Here is a 19,265-nt window from a genome sequence, read left to right as displayed (position 1 = left end):
TAAACTATGTAAATACACAAAATCAACAACGAAGAAGCCGATGATTATGAAAAAAGTGAAGATAATGAAGAAGATGAAATGTCTACATTTGAAGAAATGGATTTTTATTCATTAAATACGGAAATGTTTGAAGAAAATCACTTTTCGATCGATAATAATCTCTCCGAAATTTTAGAAAACATCAGAAAAATAATACGAATATTTAAGAAGTCACCGACGAAATATACATTTTTAAAAGAAATCATAATGAAAAAAGAAAATAAAAAATTGAAATTATTATTGGCTGTAAAAACGAGGTGGAATTCAATGGCAACAATGATAAGACGATTCCTTCAAATTTATGCTTGGTACATATATATATATATGTACATATGTATGTAATTACCATTTTTCTAAATTTTCGAATATTTGAATAGCTCTTGATTTACTATTCGTTATTCGAATAGTTGAAGTCGACGAATATTTGGGATCCCTAGTTGTGACGCTTTAAACTTCAATATGAGTATGTTTATAAAGATTTTTTGTTTAAGTTTTTTGAAGGAAAAAAAAAGGGTTGATATGTTTTATTTATGTAAACTGTTTAATTTATGATCATTTTATCCATCAAAGAAAACTATGAAATTATGAAATTTATGAAATTTATTGCAAGGACTATGAAATTGGAAATAAATTTGAAAATTGGAATCAATCAAAAGTATGAGGGTATTTTGCATTTTTGTTTTCTATTAGTAAGTTTTAATAAAATAGGAAAAATTTAAATAATCACTAGCAGTCATCCTGTGCTTTTTTATTAGTAGAAAAACGATAAATTTTATTAAAGTTAAATGGAAAAAATAAAGAATTAAAGAAATTAATATTCATTAATTTTGGATATATGTATGTAAGTACATATGTATGTGCAATATTTTAATTTTTGCTGTTTTTTATCTAAAAAATATATTAGTTTTTTCCAAAAACAAGTTTTGTAATGATATTCAATATAAAGATTATTATAATCATAAAAAAACCGGCGTTTAAATACAAGGCTGATTTCAGATATCATTCCATTTACTGTCCTTACAAAAAATTTAAATATTCCCTTCTAAATATATGTATGTATATGTAGGTATTTCCAAAGTGAAAACGCTAAAGAGTATACTTATTCACTTTACTATGACAGATGGCAAAAGCATTTGTCAAAAAAGAGCCTTGTAAAAAGAATTGCACTTAATGAAGAAGTTTCATTGAAAAGATAGTCGTATATCTAAACTTTTTTGTTGTATATAGCTAGGTACTTAGGGAAAAAATACGGTACACAATTTGACAAAAAACTGTCTTGCTAATTTATAAATTTGGAAGTTGATACAAATTTAGTTCACACGATACGATATTTATTTTTATTTTATTTAAATTGGCACACATACAGAATAAAATATAAAAAAAGAAAGCAGTACAATTGGACAAAAAATATTCAAATATTATTGAAACATTATATTGCATGTATAGTGAGCGCCACATGGTAATATAAAGCAAACAAAAAAGGAAAAATTACATAAACATATAAAAATTAATAATCATTGCATGACAATGAAGGTGAAGAAGCAAATCGACCACAGATTTGCTTTTTCACCTTAGCCCTAAAAGTACTGAGAGTCAGCAAAAGGGTCGGAACCATCATCGATAGTATCGTAAAGACAGCATAGATATATGTACTTGCGATTGTACTATTAAATGAAGTGTTGTAATGACAAATTGGTGGATAGCACAGATTTCTAAATCTGGTGAATCGGGCATTCATGTTAAAATTTATTTCGTTCAAAACAGATGTGTCAAGGATACCATTAGCAATCTTGTATAAAATTAACAAATCAGAAACCCTTCTGCGCTGAGACAAACTTGCGATCTTGAAAAAAGAGAGTCTGTCATTATAACAACAATTTAACAAGACCAGTCTTATGGGATAAATGGCGCAGAAAACGCTTCTCAATTTTCTCTAAATGATCTATGTGAGTTTGGTAATAAGGAGACCATATGTTATAGAGCAATATTAGAGTATGCGGATTCTTAAAGGGCTTCACAACTCAGCAGATACATTCCAATAGTTTATATGAATTAGTGACTATATGACTATACGATGACTACCTACATGTAATAATATATTGGATATATCTATGTATTAGTATTCAGACATATAGTTAATATGTCTGTCGCGGTTTTGTCGGCGCGATTATGTCGGGACGCTTATTGACCGCGCGGGAAGTCGGGGTACCCTTACATTGGTAGTTGTCTGCAATTATAGTTTATTTATTACAAACAGATTGTGTTTTGAGATTGTGTTGTAGAGTTGAAGGAGCGCAGCTTCAGATGTGAAATTGAAATAGTAGGTTAGTGTTTAGATAATTTTGTTGGCGCAGAAGCCTTATTACCGTTGGGTGTTTTCGCCGCCGAGTAAACACACGGGCCGGTACAAAGTGGGTCCTGAGGAGCTGCATCCGAGCATCCCATTTGAGGGCGGCTGATCTAAGGGGGAGGCCGAGACCCGAGCCGAACAAAGCCGGATCAGAGTTCAATATTTACATTCAAAATCCAAAGCAAACTCTTTTATTTCTCGCGCGGCGACGCGCCCTGTTATCACAGTTGCTGCAGGCATTGTTCGGCGATTATTGTCAACGGCGTGCTGCGGCCTGCGAGAAAAGCTGGAAAAAAAGAGAAGAAAACGACAAGTATAAGAAAAGAATAGAAAACGGGTTGGAAGACAACGGACGTGCCACAAAAGACTAGTATCCGATACGCGTGCTGCAGTACAAATATTAAAATTACCTTTGCCAGACCGAAAGCCACTCCACACCACTCGACTGGGGACGCCATTCAACTAATTAAAATCCTTTTAATTTCATTATACTTTCATTAATTCTATCGTATAATGGTTCTTGTCGAATATTATGCCAAGTATTCATTCGGGGATTACATATTATATTATATAATTTTTACTTTATATATTATATATTTATCAGTGGCGTGTTCTGAAATTCTCTCTCTTTTTGTCGTACAGCCTTACTTAATGTGCACGATGTGTATGTATGAACGTAGTAACAATAGATGAAGTTTTGTGATCATGCGAAACTTCGAACTCGAGATTTTGACTGATTCGAACTCAGAATCGATCACTGATCAATTTATATTTGTATTATTTATGTACTAACTTAGAGTTGATGACGTTTTGGTCAGAATTCGTAAGCCGAAAGTAGTATTATTTTTTAAAACAATATTTAATTATTTTATTTTGACCTTTTAAATTATTTTTATCTTCTTAATATTTATTGTGTATAATACTGATAGTGATTTTAAGTAATAAAATTAATTTGAACGAAATATGATGACCGGAAGTAGAACTTTTGTCTTGTGCAAGTTTCCACACATTTTTTTCTATACAAAATCATTATATTTTCTGTTCATTATATGAGCCGTTATATTTGAAAGTCCACTGTTCTTCATTTCGAGAAATATTTTGTAAAATATTAAATATAATGTTTTTCATTTAACAATATTATTTTTTCATTTTACACATATCAGGAAGGGTTCCCGGAAAAATGCAATTACAATTGCAATGAATTGCACACTTTCGAGAAGTCCTAATTTTCAAAGGCGTTGAATTCCACAAAAAAAGGTTAGTACCCTCAGATAACGCTTTTTTGTGGAATTCTATTACATTAGTTATCTTTGAAAGTTTGGATGTCTCGAGAGTGCAACTATTCGAGTGCATTTTTCCAGTCACCAAAAGGAAGGCCTAACAGATAAATCCATGCTAGAAACATTCTACATTTAAAACAATTATTATTAGTACTATACAAAGAAAATACATATCAATGAACATCCACAAAGAAATTCTAGATTGCTGAAAACTCAAGATTTGCGGGAAAATGGGTAAGGTTGCCAATTTGTTGGAACCGTTTCAATAAAAATCAGATAAATTGGCAAACTCTGATAGGAAACGATCGACTTGGGAATCACAAATACAAGGTCTGGCCAGTAGAAACCAGTGGGATGTAAACCTGTGACCACTTTGTTCAAAGTACAAAAAAAAAAAAAAAAATACTGGTGGTGTAATACGTTTTATTCTGCTTTTCCGAAATAATGGACATTCGAATTAAAATAAGTGATAACAATTTGTGAATTAAGTCAAATAGAATAATAGTGGTTTTGGAACTGAAAATTGGACATCCATTAATTTAAAATATAACGACTCATATGTATAATATTATAAGATGATTAAAAAGACGCAACCTTGCGGTCTATGGACCTTTTGAAGTTCTTGAACTTGTATATGTAGGAATAATATATGATAATATTCACTCTACTAACATGTAGCGATATATATATATGATATAAATATGATATAAATACTATGTACAATAAGCTAGAAAAAAAATCATTTGCAAGATTTTAGTTATAGAATAAAACCATTGTTTTGCTTTAAAAAAAATTGAAATCGATAATTTACATCAGAATTTTTGCAATATTAAAGAAGACAAAGAGGTTTTTTTACTAACATTTGACCCTTAAATGATTCTTTGTACATATGTATATACATATTTAATGCTAAAAACCTCTGCTTTTAATTGAAATTGCCGTACCAATCAGAATATCCATATAAATTTTAAAGATTTCGATTTTACTATTTTTTTATTATAATAAAAAAATTACGTTCGCATCATATCTGTGTACCATTCAAATCGCATCATAACTATGTATTTGGAAATAAATTATAATTTGAATACTTATCAATTCACTTTAAATGGGAAAAGTTTGAAAACTCCTATCGCACAGTATTCAAGTAACTTACAACGCATATTAACGCTTTGATTTTAATACTTCAGAGATTTACATAAGCAATAAACTGACGTTCCACGTTTCCTATTTTATTTACACATTAATTTCTAAATTTTTATTATATAAAATAAAATATCGATTTTTGTAACAGACTAATAAAAAAACGCTCATCGCACACACACCAATAGATTTATGTGATATTTTTTAATTAAAACCTGACATGTTTAGATCGAATAAATAACGACGGGCTGCGTAATGCTGCGGCTCTTTAAAACTAGATCTCAATTCAAGATCGATCGATTTTTTTCCATTTTTCTTTATTTATCACCGGGGCAATTTAACATTACGTAAAAGGTAAAATTCAGTTTATACACGTGTTCGAATGAAATCAGTGTAGATTCAGTAACAAGCTGCGATAGTCATGTTCAGGTGACACGCGAAACCGCCATTGCGACAGTTCATTAATATTAATCTTTCTTTTGTGTATATGTATATTATATTAATAATGTACACATGCGTAAATTTCACCTTAATTGCATCGCGAATGATAATGTTCTTTTTATCGTATATATATATGTATTTACTCTCTATAGAATTGTATTTTTTTAACCTATAACTACTATCGACTACATATATTATACGTTAGCACACTATTTTATACGACATGAAAAATGTCGTCTTGAAATTCTAAATTATTTATTTACATAACAATAATACTTTTACCGTGGAAAAGAGTAATGACGCTTTGCAATGCCAATAATTAGTTGGTATGGCGACTTACAGTTAGTTTGAATAATTGCGTCAAAGATTAGATATGTAGTCAAATTGGCAGACAAGACTGTGAATGACGAGGAATTTATCTATCGGAATGGTTTCTTAAAGATCAGAAACTTGTCAGCTGATGGTTAAGGGTTTTGTCTACTATAATACAATACAATGTGTGTCGCTGACTTTCGTGGACTTAAATTATTATTAAATAATGGACAGGACATTATATAAATAATAAGCTTTTCAATCGATTGTTGAGTTTAATATGTAATGACTAGACATCGGCTAGGGTTCGGGGTACTTTTGTTCATTTCTTAGAAAAAACAAATTTTTACAAGTTTCTCTGCTCTCTTGTTTTGAATACCTACCGATGGAACGATATATTTTTATTTTACAATTATCCGACGAGAAGTGATGACAAAGTTCAATTTTTTACAAGCTTTTTATTAGCTTCACTCATTAGTTTAGTGAAATTCCTGACCGTCAAAAATGTGTGATCTGATTATGAACCACTTCTACTAATTAGATAGCTTTGATATTTAACCCACATACGGGGGGGTTAGCTAACATTGAAGTGAGCTAATGTCTCTAACATGAAGCTATATCACTAACGAAGTCATTAAAAATTACACCGGAATTGTAATCTTGTATCAAATAGAAGTGATGGCAGCTAGCTATCCTAACGCGGCTTTCTACCGCCCCTTTGCACAGGTTAAAAACTTGATCAGTGATAAAAGTTACTTTTTTTTAATTACATTTAATTTTCAATCAATCATTGTATACAGAATAAGAATTAATTGTATATACCTACATATATATTTACATTAAACACGAAATCTATGGTCAAACATTGTACAGAAGTATTGTAAAAATACAAACATCAATTAACATCCATCTAATTTTTTAATTATGATTTTATTATGATTTCATGTTTTATTTAGTTATCCTTTCTTTTTTAATTTGTATATTTATATATGTAATTTGTTTTTTAACTTATATTTTTTACTATTGTACTTCTTAATCTTTTTAGCACACTCGTCGCTTTGGAGCAATCTGTTAGACGAGTGTGCTTGATTAATTGATTTTGGTTAAAATAAATAAATAAATCTATGGACAAATTTGCAGCATGTATAGAAATCAGTGAAATTCAAGATGCTGAAAAATGGGTAAAGGTTGCCAATTTCTTGGAACCGTTTGATTGAAAATCAGATATGCATCTCATTCTACACGATTTACTGTCATCTCATATAAACTTAATATTATTTAAAAAAGAAAGCTTTTTTTAGGATCTGTTGTAGTCTTTCTAGTTATGAAGTATGTCGTAAACAGGTACATATCTATGGAGAAACTTACATATAAATTTCTACGTTATTATCCACAATTTTGCGGAAGTCCCAAGCTACAAGTATGTTGTTTATACAATTTAAAACATTGGGCGATTTTACTTCAGCTTATATTTTTTATGTATACTATTCGTTTTGGGAGCGTGTCAATGTTGAGGGTTAAATCGTTGGAATTTGCATAGGGATCGATTAACACCGGTGGCGCGTTTGACCCTTTCGCCGCGCGGCCGCGTCGTCAAAAGGCCGAGCATAATCGAAGATTAATTCAGATTCGTATCGGCGCAGACGTAAATCCTGACTTATGGAGGCTGTGGAACTTTTCAGGCTCAACAATGGTCCCGTGCATGCGTGCCCAGCTCTGCCGTGGAGAATTATTATGAAAGGTGGTCGGAGGTACGCACACATCTGGCCCTCAAGGAAAAGTGACCCTTGTTCGCTGACGGTCCATGACCACTTTTTGAAATATTGCCCGTCGACGGCTGTTTGGGCCGCCGAGATAGATACGGCAACTCCATCTACTCAGGGGTTTTCAAATCATCAAGGAAGTTTAAATTTGAGAGGTCTATAGCAGCTATTATTTATTGAAAAATCAAGAGGCCCCAGATGTATAAATTCATAAAAAACAAAGAATAAATATAAAAAAATAATATCTGAGCCCAATTATAGATTTTTACAAAATACATAATATATCTAGTACTGGTCTCCGTGACGAGCCAGAATGTTAAATTACAGAAAATGCAAATATCGGAAGGCAAAGATCGAAAATCGAAAGATCTTAAGTCGAAACATAAAAAAAGGATGCATGGTAAACGGTACATACTCACGTACATACTTAATTTTCGCGAGTAGGATACAACAGGCACAAGAGGAACAGGCTTTTCCTTCCGGATTATGTACCGTTTACCATGCACCCTTTTTTTTTTGATCTTTCGACTTAAGATCTTTCGATTTTCAATCTTTGCCTTCCGATATTTGTGTTTTCTTTAATTTAACATTCTGGCTCGTCACGTAGACCCATCTAGTACATATAGACAAACAAATGAAAAAGAAAAGAATAAAAACTAAAATATGACTAAATAAGACAATGAATAATTAAACATAAAGTGATATAATATAATTGTACAAAGAATATAATATAATAGAAATAGAAATAGAAATGGATCAATCAATCAAGACTCTCCTGATGGCAGTTCTGAATTGATGTAAGGCAATACCGAATAGATCAACCTCATTCAGCTCCCCGTTAAGCATACGATAAACACACTGTAGATAGGAATATTGTAGGGAATTGGTTTTGAAAGGATTGGGTAAGTAAAAAGAGTGCAACGTGTCTAGAATACCTAACTGGGATCCTGAAACCAACCTTACTCGGTAAATCAGAACAATCAACGAAACCATATACGAGCTCAAAAAAGAATGTAGCATTAGTGAGTCGTCACCTGACAGAAAGATTGTTAAAGGATAGAATTTTAAAAATATCGGGAACAGTAGTATGGGCTTAGGTAGGAAAACGGTAGCGTAAGAATTTAATAAATTTTAGTTGGACTTTTTCAATACAATTAATATGGTATAAATAAAAAGGTGACCAGATAATTGAGACAAATTCAAGATGAGACCTGCGAGTTGTTATCTAAGAAGTATCCACAGTTGTTATCTAAGAAGTATCCACAGTTGTTGTCTAAGAAGCTATTAGCTACAGTTGTTATCTACGATATTTGTATAGTGGATTGTAATTGTGCTACAACAGGTCAAATGATTCGCCAACTCTGATGTGCAGTTGTTTGACTTAATAATTGACGACAAATATAAGGTCGATTCGATTAGTTATGTAAATAATTGGAAGACTTTTTTCAACTATATATTTCAAATATCCAAAAAATTTTTTAGCTCTATATTATTTTCTAGAGATCTTATATCTATGCATTTTAACTCTTCTATCGTATCCTTTGACTTATTTTCTCTCTTCTGTAGCATCTACCTTCTAATTATACATATAATTCAATCACTTTCTTACTCCATCCATTAATCTAGCTTTGGATTTACTTTCTACAATTATTTTTTCCCCAATTATACATATCTACTTCTTTCTGAGCTTCTTTACACAAAATCGTGCATTAAAATCTTTTAAATCAATCAAAACTAATCGATTTGATTTAAAAGTTTTTTGCATTGAAAATTTTGGATAATTTGGTTAGACTTGTTCAGAACAAGAGTTCGAGCACATTCATTTACAGCACATGATCGAATATTGCATACTCATTTGAACCATTTCAATATAATTCCCATTTTGTATCTATAAAAGGACTATAATTAAATAAAAAGTTGTCTTTGCGTACCGTGAAAGGTAAATCGACATGACTTGACTTTTTTATTTATTTATTTGTAATTTTGGACCATTGTGGCATTATAGAAAGAACTTAATGCGCTACAATTGCCTACATGAGAAAATTAGAGAAAAAAATACATAAGAATAAATATGATAAAAAAAAACAAAAGAAAAATAGCACATAAAAATAAACAGAAGGTAGAAATAAAATACACAACAAAAAATATCAAATAAGCAGAATATATAGTCAGCATCGATATATAAGCACCAGCTGTAAATATAATTCAAAACATCTCCACGAGGCTCAAATGGAAGAGAAAAGATCAAAATTCCACTCATACATTACATCAATTATGAAAATATTGATGAGCGCAGGCTACCAGACAAATAGGCCAGAATAATCTCCAATAACCTACTCTCACTAAGATCCAAAATATCACATTCAGGCACGGTAGCGACGATTTCATTAAAAGTCGGATAGCTCTTGGAATAGGAGCCATCCGATAAAGCACTGTGCGGGCAGGAGGTAAAACCATCAAATGATGATGTCCACCACGCACATAATTAATTATTAATTTATACATACATATACATGTATATGACATTCATATCATATTTCATTTCCATGCTTATATTGACTTTCTTGGAGCATCGTGGAGTCTTAGTCGGCACATCAATCAGTGCACCGTTGATGTTATTATTATAGTCGCATTCGGTATGCTCTCAACGCGTTCTACTCAGACGTTGAATGATTTGCGCGCACACGAGGAAACATTCCTAAGCTTTCGATATACGTGGATATCCACGTATCTATATAGAGCTAATACACGTTCTCAAGAGTGCAAGACTGCGACTTGAAAGTTGGACAGGCCATTCTCTTGTCCCGATGGTAGCAGCGGCGGTCGACAGAAGACCGTGTACCGGCTACCAGTGTTGGCTGGACCAACTCGAATGCACAATGCAACTCGACATAGCCACCTCACATATAAATCTTCGAGCTTTTGTCCACGACTCTGAACTGTATCGCCATTGTGAATCGGCTCCATGCTTCGCGCTAGTAAAAAAAACCGCGAAAAAATCAAACAATACGCACATGCAGATGTGCCTGTCGACCTTTGACCTCCTCCGATCATAACGTCCTCAAGTCTGACTGTTAATTTACACGTTTGGGGACTCGTGGCGTTTGTTATTTGTTCGATTTGGGTCGTCGTCGGGACACTCGTGAGATTCGTACCCAGATGTCTTCGAACTCGCCGGTGGTCTCTCCCGTTTCCCGGAGATCGAACGTCGCTAATAAATAGCGGCAAGCAACATGTTAACCGGAGGTTGTCTGTTATGCTTCGACTCAACTCGATTGTTCGCGAGACCATAAAAACCCAACAACCATTCGTGGTATTTCAGTTTTAAAGCGATACGGATTACCTCTCTTGTTTTCTGCTTAAAGTTTTTCATACAACACGAGCGCGATGTTCGACCCGATCGCTTTCGTTTCAATTCAATAAAATTCACATGAAACTCCAACGCGGATCAGATATATGTACATATGTGCACACACTCCTATGTGCGCTGAAATCTTTGTAAAATCATCACACAGACCTCATATTAAAATTATGAATATCGAATGGTGACTTCTGACTGATTTGTAATAAAAACCATTTAGTAAATTGCGTAATAATCCATGCGTTCTAGTTTGCAGCATTTATAATACTACGCAGTGAAAATCTATCCATGAATAAACTGACATATAACCCATTATAGTTTTAATAGCTCGCGATTCAACTGACTTATTTAACAGTCTAACACAGCTGGACAGATAAAGTAGGAAAGTAGGATTAAAAATTAACGCAGATAAGACCAAACTAATGTTCAATAACTATTGCATACCTCATAGCATTACAATAGATGATGTAGTCGATAGATGAATAGTAAATGTAGTCGGTAGTTATTTATATTTAAGACAAATAATAGTCATGTCCGGTAGTAATGAAGAAGAAATAAAGAGACGTATGAAATTAGTGTGGAGTGCATTTGGACGAATGAATGAAGTTTTAAATAAAAAATGTCACTTTGCCTGAAGAAAAAGATCTTCAATCAATCTAATTTGTCAGTGATGACGTATGGGTGTGAAACTTGGACATTGAACGCCAAGTTGCTACACAAAGTCCAATGCGCTCAAAGAAGTATGGAACGTTGTTTGCTTGGCATAACGAGGAAAGACAGGAAATGGAATACGTGGGTGAGAAGTATGACAAGAGTAGTGGATATAGTGTAGAGTTTGAAATTTAATGGATGGGCCACGTGGCTAGAAGATTGGACGATAGGTGGACAAAAGAAGTGCTAGAATGGCACCCGAGAGAATGCAAAAGGGTAAAAGGAAGACCTCAGAGAAGATGGTTAGACGAAATTAGGAAAATGTATGGGGTGAGATGGATGAGAGTTGCGTAAAACAGAGACGAGTGGAAGTGTGTTGGGGAGGCCTTCATCCAGCAGTGGATGGTGAATGGTGATGATGATGATATAACCCATCTTAATATTATATTAATTCAAACAATAAAAAATATTTCAAATATAAAAATCACTTTCAAACGTATCGATTCGTCCGAACATTTGCACTCGCGTACTTCGTTCGCTTTGATTCGATATTAAATATCGTCACTATAATCCCGCATAGGCATTAAGCCCTTTGTATTCCTCCTATTGTATATTCGTTTGAAATAGCCCGAAACATCAAAATTCACATTGGTTGTAATTTGATTGTAAAAATTGCCGTTGTAAATGGGTTATGTGCGGCGACCTGTTATAAGCGCCCGGTACAAATTATTGCTTATCGTAGCGTTAAATTACAACCGCTCAACGTCGAAACACATTACAAAAAGTGCTACATTTTCTGTATAGCGAAACATTACCGAATTCATTTCGGGGTATACAGTATATACATACATATGTATATCTGGTACACGCAGAAATGTCTTTACAATATCGTATTTTTGAAGCGTTCGCTCGTAATGGAGTTTTTTTCAGAGACAAACGATGTGACACGATTCCGCGAATCGTCTATCGTTCGTAACCCGCAAATGTGTGTATGCAAGTACCAGTTGTGAATTTTTATTGTGCGAAATGTCCAGCGAGACAGTTATACGGTGAGAAAATACGTATTTAGTATGTCGTCGACGTTGATAATATCTCGAGTGCAAAAAAGAAAGATGTAAAAAAATAACCCGACGCAAAACAGTAGTCTTCTCATTGGAATTTTAATCTTTGAATGTGAAGAGGTTGAAAAAAAACAAGTGGCTCTACGTGATTGCTTCAAACGTGATACTTTTGGTAGCGAGTGATAGTAGCTATGATGTATGGAATACGAAAACGAGTAAAGTTCTCAATTGGTACCCGATGCATGATACAAGTATAGAGTACTATATAATACGCAAATTCATGATCTGGAATATATGCAATTTAATTGTCGATGTGGGTGAAAAAATCATCAAAAGAAAATTTGCACCGAAATTTAATACATATGTGTGTATGCGTTTGATATATCCAATTATTTATTAAGCAGCAGCTTAGATCAAAGGTCAGAGTGTAATGCTTTCTACTGAGTGATCACGGGCTCAATCCCTGACCAGACCCTTGATTCAATAATTTCCTGTCAGATAGTTTGCCAATATATCTGATTTAATTGAAACGGTTCCAACAAATTGGCAAACATGTTCATTTTCTCACAAAATTCTAGTTTTTAGCATCTCGATTTCGCTGATTTATAAAATGCTGCAAAAATATTTGTTAAAATTCTTATCCATAGATGTCTATAAATTTCTCTATAAATTGTTTATCGATGGCCAGTAAGGCGCATTGGGGCTTATACATATATCTTCATATTTACATACATACATATATATGTATATATATATATAAAATAAAATATGAATTTATAAGTTTGATCTTTAATGAAACTTTTCCATGATAACAAGAAACGATTGAAAAACGCTGTTGATTTGAATCGATTCATTTTGTCAGTGATGGAATATTAAGCCCATTTAACAGGTAAATAAAGTCGACTAATAAAGCCCTCAACATGTGGCCACCACCCCCCAACAAATATAGTTTGAGAGACCTTTTCGTTGCAGAACGAGATGGTTGTCTAGCTATGTTAGCTCAGTAATGGAATATAAATGCTACATGCATTGCAACGAATTATACTCCAAAAATACTCTTCCTTTTATACGTTTTCCTTAAACACTTCCACGCTTTATATAAAAAAAAGCATTTCCAGCATTTTTATTATAATACAAATTTATTATATGTATTATATGAGATTTGTCCTCATCCCTACAACAAGCTTTATACTCATCTTAATAATTATAGATTGGTGAATCGTACTATGAAAATAAAATAGAAATATGACCGAACAGAAGAAAGCAAAGAAGGGTGTAATTGAAAATAATGTTTTGAATAGTGAATAAAGTCACACAAGATTTGAGAGATTTTCCATCAGAAAAGGGTGTTGAAGTATTGATTGATGTGATTTTTCTCACTTAAGTTTTAATTTTCCAAACAATTTACTATAAAATAAGGTTTTTGCCAAGCATTGCAGAAGCAATGATTTGAATTCAGTAAAGAAGAAACCGTATGTACCTACACGTGTATAAATGGTTTGAAGGAGTCATAGAGCAACCAAATATTTTTTTTTCCATCAATTTTATTATTATATACATTTATCATATGAGATTTGTCCCCATCCCTATAACAAGCTTTAAACTCATTTTAATAGTTATATGTAGAATGGCAAATCGTACTAAGAAAATAAAAGAGAAAGCAAAGAAGGGTGTAATTGAAAATAATGTTTTGAATAGTGAAGAAATTCACGCAATATTTGAGAGATTTTCCATCAGAAAAGGGTGTTGAAGTATTAATTGATGTGATTTTTCTTACTTAGGTTTTAATTTTCCAAATAATTTACTATAAAATAAGGTTTTTGCAAAGCATTGCAGAAGCAATGATTTGAATTTAGTAAAGAAGAAACCGTATGTACCTACACGTGTACAAATGTTTTAAAGGAGTCATAGAGCAATCCAAACACAAAAAGAGTCGGAAATATCAGCCATGGCGATGTGTATCTCACAACCGTCACCTTTCTCAACATTTAGACGTACTTAGTTCGACTAGCTACCGCCGCATGTAATATAAAATATGTAATATAATAGAAACGAACTTGTAACTTTGGCCTTTGAAACGGCTCCCACACGCCGCTATTCAACGCGTTTGACACACAATGAGTGACGCCGAGATGAGACACGGCTTTTGTGCTGTCGAAGACGAAAAAAAAAATAACAACCCGAGGTAAAAAGCACGTGTCTCTCGTGTCTTCTTCGAAGTGGAAAAAAATTACCGAGTATTTTTTCTCTTTTTTTTTCTCCTTTTTTGCCCCACCGTTGTCCTCCTTTCGTTCGGTGGGGCCGCCGAATCTGAAGATCGGTGAGCCGCGATTTCCACGTCGTACGCGCAAAGGGCAAACAATAATAGAAATAGGAGAGAGAGAGGATTGTAGACCGCGTACGTAAAATAGACTGTAGGAGAGCTGCCCGAGATGGTTCCAACGATAACCTCCTCTCCCCCTGTTGTCGCTGAATGGGAATGTACCCATTTTTTTCCCTCCATCGTCGTCGTCTGTTTCCTTTTGCTCGGTTGCCAGCTAGCGGGTTGTAAATATGGGCAAGCCGAGCGTTTATAAACCTCGCGTACTCTCGTGTATGTGCCGAATCAGTGATGTTCAACCGGCGAGCGAAATCCGGTCGGAATCCAATAAGAGTCGGAGGATATGTCGACATGTTCGTTTTTACACTACAATACATATGCGGTTGCTTACAATTTTTGATTTGATTGTTAAAATAATTTCAAAGAAAGTTTGAGAACTGCTGACGCATACGTAAAACGTCCTTTTGTTCGTCACAGAACTTTCTAAGAATTTAGTGCAAAGCTTCTGTTACGATGCACGTCCGAAGATACGCAATATGCATTTGTGCGCTGATTTAATTAACAATAAATGCGCCTTTAATTTATGTAGTGTCTGGCTTCTTATAGGTGAAGGTTTTTATACTTTTATAAGAGTTAGTAAATCAGCGAAAACAAATAAGGCATACTGACATATTTGTATTCTCTCGTTGTTGATTTTCAATGCAAAAATGTATACAAAACAGTTGAATGTTAAAGAATTTAGTGCAAAAAGCTTCTGTTACAACGCACGTCCGAAGATACGCAATATGCATCTGTGCGCTGATTTAATTAACAATCAATGTGCCTTTAATTTATGTAGTGTCTGGCTTCGCCCAGGTGAAGGTTTTTATACTTTTATGAGAGTTAGTAAATCGGCAAAAACAACTAATGTGCTACTGATATACAATATATGTACACCCAGCGCAAAGTGAAGCTTATCGGTCACAAATTTTACCGGCATGGCCCATTTTTCGCTCTATTGAGTCTCAATTTCTGGCAATTTTGTTTTTATACTTTTACAGTTGTTTTCAGCATACCTCAACGTATTGTTGCCAAAAAGTTTTAAAGTCAGTTTCCCACAGACTTTCAAGTAGTGCGTGTCTTTTTTTAGTGTTGTGAGCGTTGAGCGTAAAATATGAATTTTTGTCGATCGCCGAGAAATCAAAAATTGTCACTTTCTGGGAGGAAAATTATTCTTTTGCGGAAACTTATCGACGAACGGGGACGCTTTCTACCTACAATAACTATATTTTTTAAGAAGTATAAAAAAACAATGGACATAACACCTGATGAAAGAGGAAAAATGGCAAAAAAACTGAGTTCTCGAGTCGAACGGATTTTAAAGAGAATTTTACTTCAAAACAGTTTCAAAACTGTGTTAAAATTGTACATATATTGTATTCTCTCATTGTTTTTTTTCAATGCAAAAAGTTGAATGTCCGTTCATCTGTGGGAACAAATGGAATTATATAATAAAACGTGATAATTTGTTTATGTTTTTGCTGATTATTTAAATGAACTTTTGACTAATTTAATGAATTCTTGCTATTTATTGATGAAATAATGTGTATGCATTAGTTTGATTTACTTAATTAGTAGGTGACAAAAACTATTTTTACACACGGTGTCTGTCAACGATCAAATATGTTATTGTATAGGTTTCAAAACTTTCTCAGATCCTAGCAATTATACTTTAAATTTGGACCATGTTATTAAATATAAATAAAAAAATACACAGAACTAATTATAAAAACCAGTGTATTCTAAAACAAACAAGCCCAAACTGTAGATAATTTTATTCCGATGAGACATACATAGATAAATAGTAGAGGTTAATTCAATTTTTAACATTACACCAAGTACATACAAGCGTCGATAAAATTCGTCGTTTATTTTAATTATTTTCGTTTTTTTTGCGAACGAGAAAAAAGACCAAAAGCGATGTTAGTTACGGCAATATTTACATTGGCTTTCGTAAATGCGTTCTTTGCAAAATTTGCAACAAACAAAATGCTTGTTGTGCAAAGTGACGCAATCGAATTTCCACAACGGAACGTTTACACTTTTTTCATACACTAACTTCGATCACGACGAATAAAAAATTATGGAAATTTAACAATTCGAATGCTTAATTTTTAAGGAAGGAAATGCCTTTTGACGTGGAACTACATCTGGTCGTAGAATATGTACGTACTTGTGGTAGCCCCGACAGGAAAATATGTCAAAAGATTAACCTCTTATGTATACATAGGTACATTGCAACAATAAAAACTTTGGGACAATAAAAATAAGATAGTTTGGTGACTTAAAAGCAGTACACAGTATTGCATCAAAGGTAATTTGTATACACATACATACATAAATTTTTACTGTGTGTAGAGAAATTGGCGAACTAGTCTAGCATCTGTCTACCGTAGCAATTTGTCGTATAGACTACTAAATTGTCAACAGATAAGGGCTTTGTTCGTAATACCATACAACCTGTATATGATCCTCTTTGAATTTCATGAAATTAAATTATCGGATATTATAATGACAATATTTTTTTTAATCACGAGTTTTAACGATCTTTTTAGAAGTTGGGAAATTTGTCTTTGCATTTTTAGCTATGAAAAACGTCAACACCATATAACCTACGGGAGATTTGTTTTGTTGATCAAACTTAGTATAGGGTTTTTTGTTGCTCAGTGTTATTACTTATTAGTTAACCTGACGACTAATAGTCCATTTTCAGTATTGCATCAAAGCAATGCATTCAAATACATCCATATACATATACTAACTTGAAAAAACTGCATGCCAAAAATAATATTCCGTTTTTTACAGACTTTACTAACAAACTTACCAGTAGATTCTATGACATAATCACTAATAACCATAATAACACACTTGTGACGATTCTCGGTGATTACAACAAAATGTCTATACCCTTCAGGTATAACACACAGATTACCTAAACATAATCGGCTTTAGGTCATCGACTTTAGATAGTTTTTAATTAATATTATGTATTAGATGTATTATGAGCATTTATAAGAATTGTAAATAGGTTTTTGAACTCTTTTTCCTATTCTGCTGTACATTAACATTAGAATAATATAATACTATGATTACCAACAACATTAAATTAAAATTGTAAGATAGAAAATGATCAGTAGATCTGTAGCTATTAAAATGGATATAAGATGTATTGTGAACATAATTTCGTAATAATAAAATGGGGTTTGGTGCATCCGATTTAAAATCGCCAGATAAACGAACGACAGATTAACAGAACGGCAGCTTTAAACGTAATTCTCGTTTTCTCGAATCATAGATTGCACATCAGATGACGAGTAACCTTTCGATGTGCACAGATGCAATTATTAAAATTGAGTTGGATCTTTCTGGCGAGTTTAATAAGGCAAGATTCGGAACTTATCGAATCTTGCCTTATTAAACTCGCCAGAAAGATCCAACTCAATTTTAATAATTACCATTTTAATAATTGCATCTGTGCACATCGAAAGGTTACCCGTCATCTGATGTGCAATCTATCATTCGAGAAGACGAGAATTGCATTTAAAGCAGCCGTCCGTTAATCTGTCGTTCAATTTGTCTAGCGATTTTAGAGCGGATGCACCGCATCCAATAAAAACGATTAAATAAACGGACCTTTATAAAACAGCAACTGATGTTTTAATTTTTATAAGACATCTTGGGTCAAATGTTTATTTCTCAGTTGAAACGCATCGGGCGAATCTACTTTGGTATTTTTTTTTAATATTATAAGTATGGGTCTCGTATGATTTGTGAGACACAAGGTCAGGAGGACGTCGAGGTCCAAAATACAGGTAACCCAGGACTATCTCCGAGGGTCACGTACTCGACGACTGTCGTCTCTTTTTTTGGCACTTCCTCTCATTGTCTACCAGCCGCCGTCACCGTGACGTGTGACGATTTACGGCCGTGACGAGCGAACCGTCACGAGTGAATTATGACGAACGTGTATGTACGTAGGTATACGAAGACTGGTCTCTACGACCGATAGATTGTATACACACTCCACGAAACCGTCTACCGAATCTTTCCAACCCACCCCTTTGTTATCTCGTTCGGGAAAATCCGCATATAATCATACATAGACGGGTGGGTGGGTATGCGCTAGGCGAGCGGCTTTTTCATCGCCGTACCTACTACATACAAAAGAATGCATAAAAAAACTTTTTCCATTATTAAATTAAACAAACAAATGGGGGAGGGACCAAAATGAAAACTAAAAAGAGACCTCGTTAGGGTGGGAGCGACCCCCCGAAATTCTTTATCAATTAAATTCGTAAATACGTGTCGGTGGTGGCTTCAGGCTGGAAAAAATATATTCATACGTATTGCGATAAAATGTATACGAGCCTTGATTTGAAATTTGATTGAATATCAAAATAACGAATAAAACTTTCGTCTGCGGTAATATAAATAAATAATCGATTCTTTGCGCCGTAAAACTGACCTCCCCTCGCGCTCAAACAGTTCATTATGTCATTATTATGCAA

At 33.5% G+C, this 19,265-nt stretch overlaps 1 protein-coding gene and 1 long non-coding RNA gene across 4 annotated transcripts in view; one reads left to right on the top strand and one right to left on the bottom strand.

Moving 5' to 3' along the window:
* The window catches only part of LOC143911133 (uncharacterized), a 112,118-nt gene that overhangs the window by 1,061 nt on the left and 91,792 nt on the right, over positions 1 to 19,265 (bottom strand). For all 3 annotated transcript variants that reach the window (XR_013260549.1, XR_013260547.1, XR_013260548.1), the window contains one exon: positions 2,406 to 2,675. This is a non-coding gene — a long non-coding RNA (uncharacterized LOC143911133). Of the gene's footprint in view, positions 1 to 2,405; positions 2,676 to 19,265 lie in introns of those variants that run through there.
* Positions 1 to 19,265, top strand: part of LOC143911132 (uncharacterized) — a 124,333-nt gene that overhangs the window by 45,751 nt on the left and 59,317 nt on the right. The gene's annotated exons all lie outside the window — the stretch shown is intronic.

The sequence above is a fragment of the Arctopsyche grandis genome, chromosome 4 (assembly GCF_051622035.1).
Source record: "Arctopsyche grandis isolate Sample6627 chromosome 4, ASM5162203v2, whole genome shotgun sequence".
Lineage (NCBI taxonomy): Eukaryota > Metazoa > Arthropoda > Insecta > Trichoptera > Hydropsychidae > Arctopsyche > Arctopsyche grandis.
Note: the sequence above shows the minus strand (reverse complement) of the source record. Positions and strands in the feature narration are given on the sequence as shown.